We start from the raw sequence: 6,613 nt of genomic DNA on the forward strand, positions 1-6,613 counted from the left end.
TGGATTTACCCTGCAGAGATCTGAGGAGCCGTTAACCATAGTGCTCATAAATCAACCGGAGTTTAACATGTCAACATAAAGAAGGAAGAAAGGTAACGACATCCGGCCGAAAAGAGTAAAGTCCGGTGGAATTTCCGGCGGCAATGGAACAATCCTGGAAGTGGAACGACTTGGATGTAGATTACAGGGGCAGTGTCCACGCTGTCTCAAAGCTGGTCACAAGTTAGTGTCCTCTGTCTTTAGCTGCAGACCGCTGAACGTCTCAGTGTTGGAATCTTTTACAGTGAAATACAAACACACTTTACATCATTTAGCTGTCAGCATTTTAACCGTGTTTAAGCCAGCTAACGTTACGAGCTTACGGTTGCTAATGTTACCTGCTGTATGTTAACTAACATGACACCCTAGTCTGTTAAAAAATTGCATCGTGATTCTTTTTTAAATTTTTTTTATCTCAACCGCTTGTCATCTTTACACATTTAAATAGATTTTTAACCGAGTCACGATGCATCGTTACATCACTATCAATAATGGACATTATCTTGCTTGTGGAAAAAGTTTAAGCACAAAAGCTGAAATTTAAAGTCAGCATCTAATTTATTGTCATTGAAGCATCTCTGGAGGTTTGGTCCCTTGATGGTGTTATTGACCTCTAGCTTTAAGGTTATTAATAGTCATATTATCAAATACGAATTAAAATAAGTAGTTATATGAGTTCCTTTTAAGGGATGAACTGATGAGAGAAACTGAGAAATGGTCTGCTTTAGATTATAGTGAAAAGAATGGGAGTAGCATTATGCAACAGGAGTAGTTTTTTTTGTTCCTCTCAAGATCCACAATCACCAGTGAAAGTTAAGGTCAAGATGTTGGAAGGGATTACTGCTCCAAGACTGTTTCCCTGGAACCAGTACAATCAGCACAAAAAACAGTTACTGAGGAAAAAAAATAAAGTGAAAACCAAAAGCTCCAGGCATGATTTGGCTCATTTGAGTTGTTTACCTAAGCACAGGTTAATATCTTGGTTGCCATTTTGTCATTTCTAATTTATGTGACGAAAATTAGTGTCTGGGGGCAATATCCAATTACCCCCTTTCTTTTCTTTTTTGGCTTGTGTGGAATTCATCTCCAGACGTTCTTTGGATTTTATTCTTGGTTGCTCTCATATGTGAAAGGAAAAGGCTAGCAGGCTTACCTTTTACCCCCAGCAAAAGAAGAAAACAGTAGGTTACAGTTTAACTACAATAGTCACACAGTGGTAAAGGCTCCTTTTGAACAACTATCCAGTCTAAGAGTGAACAGTCAGTAAAAGTTCTAATCACGTATATAGAAGATTTTCAAACATGTTAAGTGCTTCCCAAGCAACAAACTATAGGACCATAAGGAGAGGATGATTTATTCTTGGTATTCTCTATTATACTTGGTATTTATTAAGTCTTAAGGGGTAAACAAGAGATTTTCCAAATAGCTCAAGAGTTTCAAGGTAGGGGATCAGAACAACTTTTTTTTAAGTAAAAGAAGGTAATGAAGGAGTGGGTCATGAGTTGCAGATGGTGTTGGTTTACTTAATGATTACAGCATGGCTCGGTCAGAGGTTTCATTCCTGTTTTGGTCACATACACAAAAATGCTGTTATGTCAAGGTGTGTAACCAAAAAAAACATTCTTTTAAATTTAAGGGATGGATATAAATATGATTGCAAACTGCAAAAAGAAAAGTACATAGAGATTAAACCAAACACAAGTAGGTCAGACTCCCTGCAGGAAGGAATGCAACGGTCTCCAAAGTTGACAGAATTTGTGCGAATTATGATTGAGGTCATAAGTCAGTTTCTCCAGTGAGAGGGGATCCGATATCTGTGAAAACCACATGCTGACCGTGGGGACCAGACCACCTCAGCAAGATACTTTTTTTTTTTTTAGCCAGAAATAAAAGAATTATTAACAGAAACTTGGTATCCGTATCAAGAAGACTTTCCGAAAATTGGTTTAACAGGTAAAATGAAGAAGATAATGTTTTTTTTATTGATACTTTTATTATTTTTTTATTAATTATTTCCATCTATCACAAGTGTAAAACATATAGTGATGACTATGATGATAAGAAAAAAAACAGAGGCTCACTAAATTATGTCCAAATTGTGTAAAGCAGAAAAAGTTACAAAGCAATATCAATCTTGGTGTCTTGTTCAAAGACATAAAGGCAAGAGTGCTCCATTAGTATTGCTGCTTCATCACCTTAACTCCAGTCTAAAGTGGAGAGGCAATACAGCTTACTGACAGCGTTAAATGCTGAAAAGACACTGATACATGATACTGATACACATAAGTTGGTAACCAGGCTTTCAACAACACAAGTGATAAGGAAAAATTAAAAGATATCTACAAGCTACAAACACCTCTGCGCAGTAGTTCAGAAAAGCTCAAGAGTGACTGCAGTAGTAGCTGAGTAACAATGGTAACATAAAAGTAAAACTGGTCAGAGATCGGGATGTGTTCACATGTCACAGTTGTGTGTTTTATCATGCCGCTGTCCTGTGTAACCTTGTTCTGTGTTTGGCTTGGCGATCAGTATGAGAGTAAAATCAATATAACTTTAAAACAGTTTTTATATTGAAGCGGCAGTTAAAAGGTATTTCAAGTTGTGTATTCTCAGGGGATTAGTGTCTGTACTGGAATTGTATTTATAAAAAGCCTGTAAAACAGGACATTAAGGGACATTAAAACTTAATAAAATTCATACAGAATTATCAGTTCTTATGTCCCATTATACCCGTTAAATGCTGGGGTGCCCTTTGGCCTTCAATTAAATGATAAAGTTGCATGTCTCAACACTACATTTCTTTAGTTGTGGTCAGAATGTAGTCTTTCATCATATCAGTGGTGATTTCTTGACTCAAAGTCTCAACTTGCTAAAGAGAATATTACGGCCAGGATTCAAACAGGTGTCTCTGCTGTCACAAACAAACTCTTCCAATTATAGCATACTGCTGTGCTCTGTGTAGTGCTGTATTGTAGCTCCGCTGCCCCAGATTTCAACAGCACATCTAGAGCAGCTCTAAATCCCATTTTGGCAGATCAGGGAGTACTGTAAAAAATATTTGCATTCCAGAGGGAAGGGGAAAGGGTTCAGTTCGGATCAGAGCTCCGTATACTCACAAACAGGTACACACAGATCACAAACAGGCATGGGGCGGTTTGTGTTGAATGTGGGTTTCTTTTAACATCAATAAATGAATGCATTTATTTATAGACAGTTATCTAGCAGGTTATAGATAATGGTTACTTAAAAAAGAAAGCAAACTCCACAAAAGAAGTGGATTTGTCCTCCTTTTACCAACTAGATGCAAGCGTTTGTTGGAAATACGGTCTTAACTTTGAGAAACACAATCTCTAAGAATCTCGCCAGCATGAAATAGAGGCTGCCATAAGTTGGTGTTATCGTAGCACTACAGATCGTGCATCCGAAATGAAGTCTGAGAGCCGAGTTGGGGTGCCACGCTTACGTATACATACATAAACTGTATGTCCATACACCTCCCTCTTGCATTATTATTCAATAATTTCAACGCAAGCAGTTTGGAGAGCATTAATTATTGGTAGCTTGGAGGACTATATGACAAGTAAACATGCAAAGGAGTTTCCCATGGTTAGTGAGCGGTATCAAGTACACAACTCATGGAGCATCCAGAGGTTCCTGCTGTTAAAACACATTTGTGGGCGGCGGCTGACTTGTTTGAATACACTCCTTCTCCACATGTGTGACAGCTGGTTACTCAAATTACTTGTCTTACACTCCCAATCTTCCGCAAACTATGTAGCCTGAATTAAACTGCTGCATGGTAATAAACCAGTTAGGTAAAGTTCAAAGTAGAACTACTTTGTTGAAAGTATGAGGAACTCTAATGACAAAGTTAATATTTCTCATTTTATTTCTACTTTTCTTTTTTGGCATTTGCAATCATCTGCTTTATACAATTCTACCTGTGCTGGGTGTCTGCCAGCTACCTTCTGAATTAGCTTGTTCTGCATTCATGTGTTTTTATTTATTTTTGATTATTCTTTTGGGCATTTTCAGCCTTTAGGACAGCAGAAGACATGAAAGGGGAGAGAGAGGGGGGGAATGACATACAGCAAAGGGCCGCAGGTCGGAGTCGAACCCTGGCCCATGCGTCGAGGAGTAAACCTCTATATATGGGCACCCGCTCTACCAACTGAGCTGTCTGTTGAATACAAGCTAAACTAAGTACTCTTGGGTAAATCTCTCTTTCTCTTGAACAGATGGTTCCTATAGAGACCCTCTCCCTCGCTGTCAGATTGCATCCATCACATAAAGAGAGATAAGGTTGTTAAGTCTCCACACACATGCACGCACACACACACACACACACACACACGCACACACGCACGCACGCACGCACGCACGCACGCACGCACGCACACACACACACACACACACACACATTTTCATTTTGCTTCACTGTCCCTCGCTATGTCCTTTTTCTTTTGGTTGGAAGTGTTCAGACCTAATCGTCTATAATGAGTACACTCCACTCAGTCCATTCACATAGCTTTTGCTTGTGCCAAGACTGGGGGAAATGGGGGTCTAGAGGTAGGGGTTGGCTGGCAAAGAGGGGAGAGAATGGATGAATGACACATCTCTCTGTTGCTTTTTAGGCTCTGATTGTTGGTTGGACGTTGTATATTGTAGACAATGTGCTTTGGTTTTGACACAGTAACACGGAGTGCCCTTTCAAACAAGGACTGCAATCACCTTCTCCAGTGGTTCAGTCAAGAAAGTCTGTGGATGTGGGCTTCAGTGGCGTCATTGTGTAAATTTGTGTAACACAACCATTCATTTATAGTACTGTTGGTACTTGCATGTTGCCACGGTTGCCACACTGCCTCCAGTTATACAGTTTTCTTGTTCTGAAGTATTTTATTCTGAAGCAGCATAAATAATTGACAATGTGGCCAGTGAAAGAGTACATTGTGGAAGACTAATTATCAAGCCTAGTGCAGTAGGCCTCAACAGTACTGTCTGTTCTCTTGTCTTTCTGTTGGTTTTTTCACATTACACCACTGCTCTTCAACTTGGGGGTTGCCAGAGCTTCCCCAGGGCTCTCAAGGCCTACTTGATTGTAAGGGGTGTAAGATTTTTAAATATACAGTTGGCCTTTATCTCAGCATTTAATGCTGGTAAGGATTATTATGTAAAATATATTCTCACAGGATAAGGGCACAGTGAAGACCTGAACACAAGCTATATTCACAAGGTCTTCCTTCTCTGCTCAACAGCCTCGTCCTGCATTAGGAAAGTACGTAGTTCAAACAACCAGACCTAAACAAAAAAGGAAAACACTGGATTTTGATCTTTTGAAGTGGGGTACTTATTCATAGTCTGTGTAATTTTTTTTACTGAGGTAGATGCTATTTTTCTGGTGCCTTTTAATTATATTAATTATATTATAATTGGCCAGTGCTCTTGCCTTTGAGTCCCCATATCAACTGCCCAGTCGTTAGACAAAGCAGGGGTAAGATAGCTTTCTTATCACCTAACCCTTGATTTTCTCTTTAAGGTTAGTGTTCCAAAAAGTGGATTCAGTTCCTAAAGCAGCTGCTAAACAGGCGGTCTGTCACTTTTTAACAAAAAAGAAAGAAAGAATATAGTAATATAACGAGGAACATCAAGAAATGTTACTTTTTAAAGGAGAAATAACTAAAATATAACTTATTACACTTGAGTAACTTGTCCAAAACTGGCCCTAATCAAAGTCAATTTTGTTGTATTTGCATAAAGATGGGCATTTTTCCAAATGCAGTGCCACCCGGATGCTTTGCGGGCTTGACGCCATCCATAAGAATAAAGTGGAGCGCGCCGTGACAGAAGCAATGCACGACAAGGTGGATCTGCACTGTAACAGTTCAGATCCATTTTTGCAACACGACTGAAGCGTAGTGTCGCGATGTAATACATCCATGGTTGATGCTCCACTCCCTTGAACGGCAGCTGATTGGTGTGGCACATGGGTCGGCCCTTTTCGAGAATTTCAAACCACTGTCAAGGCGGATCAGACAGAATGCGATGACATATTTTACCAAAATAGTTCACTGAAACGTGTTTCTGAAAACATTTTAAACGAGTAATAAGCCATACAGTTGATGAATCTTCATTTCAGATCGACAAAGGTCCGTTTGAAAGATTTTTGTCTACTTCTGCTGGATATCGCGTTCCACGGATTCATTTGCATTTTCTCAAATGCAGTTCCGCTTTCCCAGGATGCTTTGCGGGCGCATTAAAGTTGCTTGACGTCAGACCATAGGAATAAATTAGAGCGCGGCGCGAAGTGTTGCACGGCCAGATGGATCTGCATCGTAACTGCTTGTGTGCTACTTGTTGTCTCCTGCTCTGATGCAGCACACGCAACACTCCATTTCTTGTGGACATTATGTGGACATATTTTCAATTTTATTCTTTGAGATAATTGCATATAGTGTTCTTACTTAGGATTTTGGTGCTCTAAAAAAAAATCTGATATCTGTCTCTTTGTTTGGCTTGGCTGGCTAAAAACACACACACACACACACACACACACACACACACACACACACACACA

General features: G+C 39.6%; 1 protein-coding gene across 1 annotated transcript in view; it reads left to right on the forward strand.

The window, feature by feature from the left end:
• Nucleotides 1–6,613, forward strand: part of slc16a2 (solute carrier family 16 member 2) — a 24,506-nt gene that overhangs the window by 1,717 nt on the left and 16,176 nt on the right. The window lies entirely within an intron of this gene.

This window comes from Etheostoma spectabile, chromosome 10, assembly GCF_008692095.1.
Source record: "Etheostoma spectabile isolate EspeVRDwgs_2016 chromosome 10, UIUC_Espe_1.0, whole genome shotgun sequence".
Lineage (NCBI taxonomy): Eukaryota > Metazoa > Chordata > Actinopteri > Perciformes > Percidae > Etheostoma > Etheostoma spectabile.